The following is a 13,209-nucleotide window of genomic DNA, read 5'->3' on the forward strand; positions in this document are numbered from 1 at the left end:
GATGTATCATATATTAAATTCTGTATATTTCTCCCTTTATATCTAACTGATTATCTAATTAGGCTAGCCTATTGGGCCTTTCCAATTGGGCTTTAATGTATGACTTGGAGTGAGACTAAAAGGGAACAGATAAGACTTTAGCATCAATGGGCCTTGGGCTTTTCTGTCAACTCTTAACAAGTCCAAAGTTACCATTAATTTTATTTAATACCACTATATAAATATAATTGTACTTTAGGCCTTATTAATAAATTATATCTCAAGACTTTATTATACATGTGTAGATGCTCATTTTTTTTTGGGATCCCAACAGGAGAAAGAAGTCCAACAATGTAGGCAGAAAAAAGTGGGATAGAAAAACCATCAAGCCCAAGCGGCAGGAATAATGGATCATAAGTTTATAAAGCAAACAAATGGACCTTGAAGAAGTAAATAGGCCTAAAAAGGCCCGAAAAGAGAGAAGTAGCAAACCCATGGGCTGTATGGATGTAGAAAGTGAGAATGGGTTACAGCTGCCACAGCAGACCCAAAACAATGTAAGTAACAAAAGTAAGGGGTAATGGAGAACCCATAAGCCCCAAGGATGAAGTATAAAATACTTGAGTCAAGGAAGCGCAAGGAGTTAGTAAAAAGCCTATGGAAAGCACAGAATTAAAAAGAGTCAAGGATGCCCAAAAGAAAGTAAGCGGGACGTGGGAGCCTGCAAGTAATGTAGCAAAAGGCCCAATGAGTTTATTGAGCCATCAGAAAAGGGATGAACATCAAGCACAAAGAGACCCAGCAGTCCTAGGTCAAGTAAACATCACGGCAGGTATGACAGAATGATGTGGTAGGAAGTAATAGTACGACTAAGAATAGAACATGGAGAATGGCACCAAGGAGAAGAAGCCCATAATCGGGCAAAGCCTAGCAAACCATAAAGAATGAGAAATCAATAAAGCAGCCCACACTGTAAGAAGTCAAGAACAAACGGCAGAACAGGCAGATGGACCTTCAGACCACAGCAAGCGCATGAGCAGCAGGTAGATTTTGGACAAGCATGGAAGTAAGGCACGTGCAAGGCCCAAACACCACCAGCCTGTACCCAACCAATACAGGATGTGGTGGGTCATGGGTCAGAGGTAAGAGGGCATGGTTTGGCGGTAGGGAGGAGGGAAAATCTATTTTTTGTATTTCCTACTCAGGCTCTTTTGGAGGCAGTGTCCTGCTGAAATGACATACTGCTCAAAAGAAGTAAAACTGAGTTGGAACCACTAGGTGCATGTCATGAGGGACGAAGAGGAAGAGAGTACTTACACCATGGCAGATAAGAATGCCACGGTAAGTAAACAAACAAAATAGTCTTCTTTGTTTGGTGAGGTGGAGTGGCACGGCTAGCACAGGTAAGTGGCACTAGTTAGGCGACTAATCAATCAGTAATAGTCGGCAAGGATGCCCACACCAGACAAAGACGGTTAAGGGCTAAAATGGTAAAAGCCAGCTGCGGTAGGCATTATATAAGGAACCCCTACTGTGCACGGGAAGGGGAGACCGGAACAGTAATCTAAAAACAGAGAGAACCACAAAGACTAGGAAAAAACACGAAAAGATAAAAAAAAGGGGAGGGAAAAAGAAAGAAAGAATCGGAGAGCAAAGGAAAAACAAAAAGAGAGAATAGTATAGGAGGCATGCACCGGAATAGGATGATTTTCCCCTCTCCCTCTCAAACCACACTCTCTGCTAAAAGCAAGATGCTCCTTTGGGCACAAGTCATTTAGGGTCCATTCCCTCAAAGCAGTTAATTTCTTCGTCGGAGAGATTATTTGCATTAAGGAAATGATTTTCCTTCTTGACATAGACCCCGTGACATAACTCTTTACGGCAGACTAATATTTCTTTGAGATTCAATAAGCTTATTATCACCTGTTCCGTATTTATTTGTATTGCCCTCTCATAAAACATATGTTTCTTATAATGACCCACTATTTATTTTGTCTAAGTGGTGAATAAACCTTTGTTATTATCTTTGTTATATTTGTCTGCCGTAATTGTCATAATAGCTTTGCCTACCAGAGGCATGTGATCAAAGCCTGAACTGAATCAGGCATAGTTTGCGCACAAGCCGGACCAAGGTGAGTTGCAATTAGACCAGTCCTAATTTCCTAATCCAGAACACCTTGGGCCTAGTACGGCAAGAACCAGTCCAGCCCAATACCACACAAAAGGCCCACTACAACATGCAACCCCTTCATAAAATATTCATAGTAATACAAAGTCATAAATGTAAACTATCATTTTGAAAATTACTACATCTTAATCCTTGAGTACCTGGTTTAATCCTTTAAGTTATTCATTATATATTTATGAAATCCAATTTCATAAATATATACTTTAGTAACTCCTTACTAAAGTGGTTAGACCTAACACTTTGAATAACCAAATCTATTAAACTTATCTCAAGGGAATATTTTATATCTCCGTTAAGAGATTATGAATTCCATTTTGAGAATATATGTTCCATCAACACTAAATGTGGCTGCCCAACATACTGAGGTTTTAATCGTGACTTTAGATCTCACTCTTGATATATCAAAATAACCTACACCTTATGATTATGTTAATTATTCTCTCAAGATTAAGAGTTTATGCAAATAGAAATCGTGAGATTTATTATTCATTTGACAGTCGTTAGGAGAATAATAAATCTCACAGCGGTCTAGTTCAATATGTCTTTTAACTCTTAAAACATATCAACATATCAACTAGAAGTCTCTACTTCCATGATCAAGACAAATCATCTTAGTTGATATATTATAGTCTTCGCAGATGAAATGCCCAATTTCATCACCAACTATGAACCAAAATTTTGAGTTTACCAAGAACTTGTGATCTATATCTTCTGTGACTAAATCACATAAATCACATATTTTGCATCTCATGGACTATATGATAATGTCCAAATATTCATGTTACCATTATTTTAGATAATAATGAAACAACTTTATTAATCATAACACTAAATCATACATAATGTCATACATAACATCATACAATAGGATTTAAGGGTACTAATTCTAACAATTTGATGCGGTAGAACTTATGGCCCTATTAGAAGATAATCTTGACTTCACAGATTCAGTAATGGATTTTGGTCTTGATGTGAATCAATTTGGATTCCCTGACACTAAAGCTGACTTGCCAAGTTTGGTGGACACAGAGCTCTGTGGATAATGGACTTTTCTGTATATGAATATTTTGATGTGGGATAACTTTGGATAGGGAATTTAGTTTGTTGACTACATGTAAAGGTAAACAAAGTTTTGATCATTATTTGTATTACTTAATGAAAAGTTTTGGTAGGGTATTTGTATTTTCTTAATGATTCTGGTTCAATATAATTGTTCATTTTACAATCTCCTTATTCTTTTTTTTTTTACCTCACCGTTCTTTGTTTTTTTCCTCAACTGATAGGTTGCTCTATGTTTCTATAACTGCCTGTTAATGTGTTTCTATAATTGCTATATGGTAGAGGTAGTGTTAACTCTGAATACACATTCCTAAAGTTGGTGATGCTGTCAAGATCATTTATTTTTTATTTAAGTTTTTTGCTTTTTACAAATGGTACATTCGGGAATTTTGATTGTTACTTTGTTAGTGTTTTGGTTCAAGATGTTTCTCACATCTGGAATATTCATTAACTGCATTTGAATCAAAAAAGCTAAGTGAGAGGATAAACAGGGGAACTGAACTGGGATGGCCTTGAACTAGGAGATTAGCATTGAAAATGTGTCAGTTAGTCTATTTAGGGGCTACTGTCAAGCAAATGAGATTGAGGGTTCATTGTGGATGCTTCGTGGTATGGCTCAAAAGATGCTAAGAGCTTTATATTGCTTGTATATTATCGTTTAAGATTGGGAGGAGCCATACTATGGCCTCATTTTTTCTTCTTTTTGGCAAAATAAACAAATCCCTGTTTATTATGTTTGTTGCTTGATTGATGTGCTGATAGAACAATATGAACTGCGGGTTGGTAAAATTAGTGAAAGTACTTTATTTGGTGTATTTATTTGTTTTCTATATATGAATGCAGTCAGACATGAATTTTCTTATATGTGTGTGCGTGTGTTTCTTTTAGACATGAATTCACTTCTTCTAAGTCAGATCACATACCCACAAATTCTATAACCCATAGTTTAATGTAGTATTGTTTACCTGCTATGCTAAAGTTGCTTTCTAAGCCAGGAGCATAAGTTTTTAAGTAACTTTGTGATCATATGTTGAATTCTAGGATTGATGCTTTGAACTTCTGTTGTTAACTGCGCAAATACCTTTGTAATTATGCTAGCTTTCCTTGTAAAATAAACGTTCTTTACCATTATCAAATAACCCACTCTTTTTTATTTATTTATTATTATTTGTGTTGCTAGAGAGATTTAAAACTGCATTCCTAAATAATTTATGCCTTTGTGGCTCTCATCATGATTTAATTTTTCTCTAATGGAAACTGAATCTGTGAGCTTAATCTCCTTAAATTCGAAAGCATGCTTTCTATTTCAATAAATTGAACTTCGATCTTCTTTCACAAAAATTGAACTTTCTAATCTTTCTATTGAGGTGGAAGCGGTTATTTAGTAGTTTCAGTAAGGACACTTGTGTAAGTGAAATTAGCAGATTATTGAGTCTCAACCCACTACTACTCATGTACACTGAGAATATAAAAACAAGGTAAAATAATCCTCCCTTGATTTTGCAATTTCTTCTTCACTGGACCTTCCCGGCATTGTCTCTACTCTTTAGAAGTCAAAGATGGCCACAGCATCGCACAATGGCATGAGATCTATGTTAAATGCAAAATAATAGCTATGTCTCTTCACTCTTGAAAATTATATATAAATCACATAGTAATTTGTTTTGCTTGAAAAATAACTTGGGTAAAACTAAAGGTACATTTAAAAAAAAAAAAGGTATATAAACTAAATAAACCAAAAATAAAAATAAAAATCTAAGGCAAATAGAGACATGCTTGATAACTCATTAATTAGCTTTTGTTCGTCAGAAGCACTCACAACTAAAATGGCCGTCCACAGGGTAATTAGTTATGAAAAGCTCTCATGGGTTTTAAGTTGATGAATTTAATCACACTAATTTATCACAAGATGAATTTCTATCTTTCAAATGAAAAATACTAAAGCTACTATTAAACTTGGAAATTAAGGGGCTATTTGGATTTATGTTTTCCATTATCCATAACTCTGTTTCCATCACCCATAACTTAAAATAAATGGGACCCACGAAAAAAAAAAATCTGTTTGGATTTGTTTCCAGTTTTTGTTTCCATCACTTAATTATCTGATTTTTGAGTGATGAGTTATGAAAAACTGAAAACACATTTTGGGTGTTTTCAGTTTCCAAAACTCTGTTTTCAATGGCAATTATGTAAATAAACCTATACTGAGGGACCCACTAGTCAGTTCATCCGCAACTTTTGACCTTTTTTTTTTTTTTTTTTTTCACTGGGTTCGGTGAGGTGTTCTTCTTCTTCGTCTTCGTTTTTTTTTTTTTCTTTTTCCTTTCATGATCTCAGCTTTGCAGTTCTTTCTTTTTCTTTCTTTTTTTTTTTTTTTTTTGGTTCTTCATCACAAAATTTTTTGGTCTTCGCTGCACTCCATGACGCCCAGAAAACCCAGATTTTTTCAAGTCCCAGAAAACCCAGATTTAGCACCAAATAGAAACAAACAAAACCCACTAAAATTAAAATTAGAAATCTAAATATATGAAGTTAGACCCACTTGAATTCAATCAAGATCAACATCAAAATTTAACATCAAAATCCATAATCCAAACTCAAAATTTATTATAGATTATTTGGGCACAGATCTTTGGCAGAAAATTTGCTTCATATGAAGTCAGACCCACTTAAATTTGCTTCTCACCTAGGCAAAATCTTTGGCAGAAAATTCACGAGCTGCGCAAGGGAGAGATCCGAAGAGTGCCTCGGTTTCGGCTAGGCTTCTCGGTGTCTAATGGGTTTCGACTGGGCTGGGGTTCTTCAAACAAGACACCTTTTCTTTGGCTGTGAAGAAATGAAACTCCAAACGTACCACTTGAGAGATGATGAGGAAGAGAAAAAGTAAAACAAATGGAGCAAATTTATTTTAGGTTAAGAGAGGAGTAAAGGAGGTTGTTGGAGTAATGGTTGAGAAGAGAGAAGAAGCACCGTTGTGAAGAGTTAGAAAGAAAGAAAGAAGAAAAAATTAGAAAAAATAAAAGGCTCTGACACTCAGCTCAGGCGTGGGACCTTCAAAAAGGTAGAAATTTTTGAGTGATGTAAAGTGAAAACAAAGAACCAAACGGGTGTTATTGTGAAATTGGGGTATTTTAAGTAATGATTGATGAGTGACGAAAATTGAGTGCGGAGTGATGAGTGATGGGAAAAAAAAAAAAACCAAACAGCCCCTAAGGTTTAGAACCTTAGTATTGGCTTTTTATCAATTTTAACAAATTGATCAAGTTAAATCTAAGTGATAATTAGCCAATTACAATCCAACAAGGATAAATAATAAATGGGAAAAACTCTTTGAGGCCTAACCTAGCAAACTAATCTCTTTTTTTTTTTAATACCATAGCAAACATAGGGATACAAGACACAAGTTACATTACATAAGATCTAGAGAGATCCAATAATAGTGGATCAGAAGATTCACAACTAGAGAAGCTACTTCTAACACATTACATGGGATAGCTCAGTGGTGGAGCCACTTGATGACCCAGGGGGCCTTGGACCCCCCAAAATTTTTAAAAAATATTAAATTATTTTTGTGGGAAATATCTTAAATAATTTGAAAATTTTTAAATAACCTTATCATTTTGGCTCCCCATTCCTGATAATATACATATTTAAGAAAGTCTAAAAATAAACATATTTTTCATTTAAATAAAATACAATCCATAAATACATATGTCAACAAATTATAATTATTAAACATTCAACATATTTAAAATGAACATATAGGTATTTTAACAATTACCTCAACAAATAAAAGAGAAATTTTTTTTCTAATTTTCATAACTTCTAGGGCTTACTTGTACCACAACATAGAAAAATTGAAAAGTCAAAATCTTTGTTAATGTGCCACATCACCAAGTCCCCCATAGAGTTGCAGAAATATTTTGTCAATCTTGTCTAATGGTTGTTTACTAGTCCGGACACAATGGCCATAAATCATTTTGGTTCGGAATGGTTGTCTCACCCGGAATGTCGGATCAAAACGGAATAATCCGGCATTTAGGGCGAAATGGAATAGGGGGTCCTTTGCACTGGCATGGAATATTTTGGCCATTCCGACTGGGATGGAACGGAATTCAAAACTTTGTTAGCTATGCTAAGTTACTAACCAAAACAAAACTCTATTTTTTCTGTTTAACAAACCAATATCATCATAATATACCCTTGGCACGATGGTCACTCCACAAATATAAGTTCTTATAGGGTATGAGAAGGGAAAGGCCGGGGTTCAAGTTACCAAGAGGAGCTTCATACAGATATACATTTAACTTCAACACATATATACACTTAGATTAAATTAGAGTAAATTTTCACGATAGTCACTACACAAATCTAAGTGTTTATGGGGTGTGGAGAGGAAATGACTTCAAGGATATTTTTGGTTGGGGTATTTTGGGGAGGATGGAAAAAAAGAGAGAGAAAAATAGGAGAGAAAATGGTTGGGAGGCGGGGTTAGTTGGAAAGGAGTGAGGGAGAGAAAATTGGTGGGGCCCATGTGTTTTCCACTCGGGCCCACCAAAAATAAATCTCCTCAAGTCGGGGAGAAAGTTGAGAAGAAAATTTGTGCTTTCTTGTTCACACTTCAAAAAGTCATCTTTGCCATTTTATTCACTCTCATAGTAAAAGTATTGCACTTACAAGAATCAACACTTTTTTTTTTTTTTCTTTTCCTTATAAAAGTTCAGTACTACCAATGCCAACAGGTCTTATAATTTTTATTTGCTTTTTTTTTTTTCTTATTTATTTATTTGTAGTACCATGCAGTATTTTCTTTTCTTGGTGTTCATTTGTTTCTTTGCTCATTAGTTTTTTTTTTTGTTGAGAAATCAGTTTTGGGTTCTTGAATCTTTTTAAAAAATAAAAATAAAGTGTTCATTTATACTCAAAATTTTAATAAAATCATAATATATTACTTTTGGTTTTATTTAATAGAAATATGATGGTAAATTTATACAAAATTCATTTTCCATCCTCTTATTTTCTTCTCAACCAAACAAATGAGTTTTCCATCCTTCTACTTTTCCACTTCTCTAACCAAACACACTTGAGGGAAAACTAAATCTTTTCTATCCTTCCACTTTTCTACTCCTACAACCAAACGGACCACAAATCTCCAAGAGAGACTTCACACACATATACACTTAGCTCCCACACATATATATACTTAGATTAAGTTAGAGTAGATTTTCTATTTTGTAAAAAAAAAAAAAAACCTATATCCAAATAAACATGCATCAACCTTAATATTTATTTCTCCACTTCATTTAAATATTATCTTTTCTCTGTCTACAAATAAATAAACAAATAAGCTTGTTTTATTTTTTCATCTTCCCCAACCCTTTCCCAACAACCCATCAATTTACAAAACCTCTTTTACAATCCAGTAGAAACTCCTTCAACAACACCACCAAGAACCCTTGCCTTCCATCAAATTCAACAAATTTTCACTATTAGTAAAACTAAATCAATAATTTGAACCATCTCTTATATTAGTTGAACAAATTTCCTATTTCCTTTCACAAAAAACCCAAATCAAAACCAATCAAATCTAACCTCCATTATCACCTTTGAAGCAAACCACATACCACACAAATCAAACTAAAAATAAACACAAACCTAACAACCAACGTACACACAATCGGAAACCACCACCACACCACGGTAAAAACTCAACACAAACCCAGCAACCACTACGCAAAAAAACCCACAAGTCACCAACTACTCACCAATATATGGCAGACATACACACGAGAGAGAGAGAGAGAGAGAGAGAGAGAGAGAGAGAGAGAGAGAGAGAGAGAGAGAGAGAGAGAGAGAGAGAGAGAGAGAGAGATGAATTCTATATCATTTTTTATTGTCTAGCGAGGAATAATGCATCACTAGTTGTAGCGAGTGAACTGTGTATGTTAAAATTACGAGATAAAATATTAAGACTAATGAGTGACTTTTTTACTTGAGTTTTGCTAAAAAAAGAAGAAGAGCCAAAACGGTATTTTAATGAGTTATATATATATATATATATATATATTGAGAAAATAAAGAATTTGATGTGAATGCTCTACATTCGTTAAAATCGATTATAGAACCAAGTATGGAGTATGGACATACACAACTAAACTAGTAGTAGTAATATTGTAAGAATTATTGAACTAAAACTCGTTTTTCTTTTCCCTTGAATTTCCATGACAATCAACGCAATAGGACACTCGCATTCAATTGCAAAAACTTTCAATGCGGGTATAGGAAAAAAAAACTAAAAAATGGAGAAAAAGAAAAATAATGGCTTATTTGGATTGTAAAATAACACTTACGGAAATTATGAGCAAGCATAGCCACAAAACACATACCATTTTCTACTCTAGCGACGTTGCTAATCCAAAGACGTCACAGATAGAAATAGAGTTGCCAACACGGAGGCTTTCACCTCAGCATTCAACAATTACCTCAGCGCCTGTCCACATTTTCTATATATTTTCTCATTCAGGACTAAACATATTCCTTCACTTCAGCTAGCTATAACACGCCTCTCTCTCTTTCCAATGGATTACCTTGCAGCTATTGGCATAGTAGCTTCTACAATTTTTCTTATTTCAAAGATTTTTCAAATCTGTAGGATTCTTCTCTGGAGGCCATATGCCTTGACTAAACACTTCAAAAAACAAGGGATCGTACGGCCACCTTGCTCTATCCTTTATGGTTCTCTTCATGAAGTGATCAAGAAGCTGAATATGGCTGAAAGACAAGCTGTTCTAGATGCAAACTCACATGATATTACTCCGAGGGTTCTCCCTCACTACCACAAGTGGTCCTCGTTATACGGTGTTTAATTTCTCTTCCCTTTTCTACTTACTAATATCTTCTTTGTCTTAGTAATTATTGGTTTTCCCTCACTACCCTGTGTCTTTGTTGATGAGTAAGAATATGGAGTGAATTTGGCTCCACATATATAGAATGACTAAAGTTCCACTTCCCACCCTTTTTATACATATGATGTTAGCTCTATTATGATTGTTATTTATTATTAAGTTAAGATACTAATTAGTTTTGGTGAAAAGTGATTCAAGCCCAAATTTCTTATTCGATAATAAACACTTTTATAATTTAGATCAACTAGAATCCATGCACGTGTGTGTATATTTTATACTAATCCAATAACATATAGTACTCGAGTAAAATCAGTTGGAATGGTCTCCAATAAAGAAGAATCATTTAAGAAAAATATCTAATCACACACTCAATTTTATAATTTATTGATTTGTGTGATTGTGAGTGGTTTAAATTTTCTGCCAATTATTGAATGGTGCAACACATAATTTTTCTTCTACTATTCACAATCATACAAGTTAATAAATTGTGAAATTTGATGTGAAAATGATTGTGTTTGAAGTATTGTCAAGATAACTGCAATAGTCATGAGGTATATACAATTGCTATGCAATTGCCGATTCTAAGATATATTTATGCCGATTCTCCTGGATTTGCATTTCTAACCCCGAGCTGGCCAAACAAATACTATCAAACAAGTTTGGCTTCTACGTAAAACCATCGACGAGGCCTTCAGTTCAAATACTAGTGGGGAACAAAGGGTTAGTCTTAATCAGTGGCTTGGACTGGGTTAAGCACAGAAGGATTATCAATCCCGCCTTCTCACTAGACAAGCTCAAGGTAAGAAACCCAGCCCCCCTGAACCTTTTTTTCACTTTTTATTTGCTCATAATCTATCTGTGTTTAATACATTATTATAGTAGGGAAGTAGAAGCTCTATCTTTGTTTAAATTGATTATGATTACGTTTTAATTTTGTCCCAAGTATTATTTCAATTAGGTTTTACATGTTCTAATTTTGTGTCAATTGTTTTTTTAAAATGAAGCAATCGAGAATAAATAGTTTGTATGTTCCATCCAATGATATAATCTTACATGGTTTTTTCAAGGGTTGATAAAAATAAAAATAAAAATAAAAACAAACGTCGATCATAACTTGATTGTAAATCAGAAAAATTGGGCACCCATAATTTCAATGCACAGTATAGGTATCGTAAGATTTGATGACAACAATATACACATAGATATAATTTTTATTGTACAAATATATAACATATATGAATTAAAAAAAATCTCTAAATTTGATCCAATTAGCCAACAACATGATTATGTATAAAATTATTCATGCATATAATTTAGGCTTATAATTTAAACAAGTCACATGATAATTTTAAAAAGTCATGTAACTAAGGCACAAAAAAAAAAAAAAACAAAACAAAATAAAGCCTTTTATGTCAAGGCATTTAACAAAACTTATCCAAAAAAGAAAAGGCTGCGGCCTGCGGCTCAGGCGAAAAAAAAAAAAAAAGAATGGAAGAAGAAGATGAAGAAGCAATGAAGAAGAAGAAGAAGAAGAAGAAAGGACTTAAGGCCGGTGAAATTGTGACGGCGACAGCAGCTATTTCCACCAGAATTTTCAGTTTAATTTTTTTAATTTTTTTCTTCGCTGATTTATTGTAGTGTCCCTATTGTGTCTCGTGAAATTTCATGTCTCGTGTTGTGTTGTGGCCGTGTCCATACCCTTTAAGCATAGTTGTTACAACTTTCAGGTGAATATGGTTTTGCTAGAAGCTTTAAGGCTATATAGCCCGGCGGCAGAATTATTTAGGCAGGCAACAAAAGACATGAAGCTTGGCGATGTAATGATCCCAAAGGGTACATGTATATCAATTCTATTAGCAAAGATTCACATAAGAAAGGAATATTGGGGTGAAGATGCAAACAAGTTCAACCCAATGAGATTCATAAATGGAATTTCCAAAGCTGCAAAACACCCAAATGCTCTACTTGCCTTCTCACTGGGTCCAAGAGCTTGCATTGGTCAGAATTTTGCGATGTTGGAAGCAAAATCAGTGATTGTTTTAATTCTTCAATGGTTTTCTTTATGCCTTTCCCAGAGTATAAACATGCACCAGTGGAGATTATCACTTTGCAGCCACAAAATGGCCTCCCCATAATTGTAAAATCATTGCACTTGTAATTCTTCTCCAAGAATATTTCCTTCAATAGTTCAATCTGTTGTGTCATATCAAAATGGTAAACAATGCATACTTTTTTTTTTTTCTACTACACTTAGTTGGCTTTTAGTTCACTTCTACTTACAAATTTGAACCACACCTATTAGGACTCAAACTACGAGAATGCTCTCAAACTATTGGAATAGTACAGATGATCAGAACCATAACAATTGTGATCAGATAAAATTTTCACAACTTCCACAGCTTTGTCCTAAACAAAACACAAAATTGAAAAAAAAAAAAAAATCAAAACTTTGTGAGCAGTAAACTTTAATGCAACTACAAAGTCTCAAAGTCATATAAAAACATAGGAATTGAACACTAGAGCAAGTAGTTTAATAAGGTACCTTGAGCAGAGGGGTGAGTATAAGGCGATCTTGTAATAGAGTTTGTAAAGAAGGTGTTGGCCTAAGCATCAAGTTGCTAAATTTTCTCAAGAGAAGTGACATTCGGCCACTCCTTGGGTGCCTAAGATCACTACATCATACAATTTCACCTTCATTGTACATTTCTAACTGACCCACCAACGTTAATAATTAATAGACAATTCAATGATCATAGAATATCAAAACCCAACAAAAACAAGAAGAAGGGTATGGCTTTACCAAAACCTGGTCCAGGCACAAAGGGGTCAATCGGATCTTTGACCGCTAAGGGCCTTGAACCGGGCCCGACCCACTTCTTCATCGTCCCAATCCTCCACTTCCTTTCTTATGAATTCCCTCAATTTCACTGTCCCCGCTTCCATTCTCAAACTTTGAAACTTGAGAGAGTTGAAGTGATGAGACTCTCATTATATATTTTTGGCAAGCAAAGGATGATCATACACAAACCGACGTCGTTCTTGCAAACACAAATTGGGCTTCCCAAGAGCAAGGAGGCC

The 13,209-nt window shown here is 34.6% G+C and overlaps 1 pseudogene; it reads left to right on the top strand.

The window, feature by feature from the left end:
• The first annotated feature begins 9,804 nt into the window (after positions 1-9,804).
• LOC142612394 (cytochrome P450 709B2-like) lies at positions 9,805-12,530 on the top strand (annotated as a pseudogene).
• The last annotated feature ends 679 nt before the right edge of the window (positions 12,531-13,209 follow it).

The sequence above is a fragment of the Castanea sativa genome, chromosome 10 (assembly GCF_040712315.1).
Source record: "Castanea sativa cultivar Marrone di Chiusa Pesio chromosome 10, ASM4071231v1".
Lineage (NCBI taxonomy): Eukaryota > Viridiplantae > Streptophyta > Magnoliopsida > Fagales > Fagaceae > Castanea > Castanea sativa.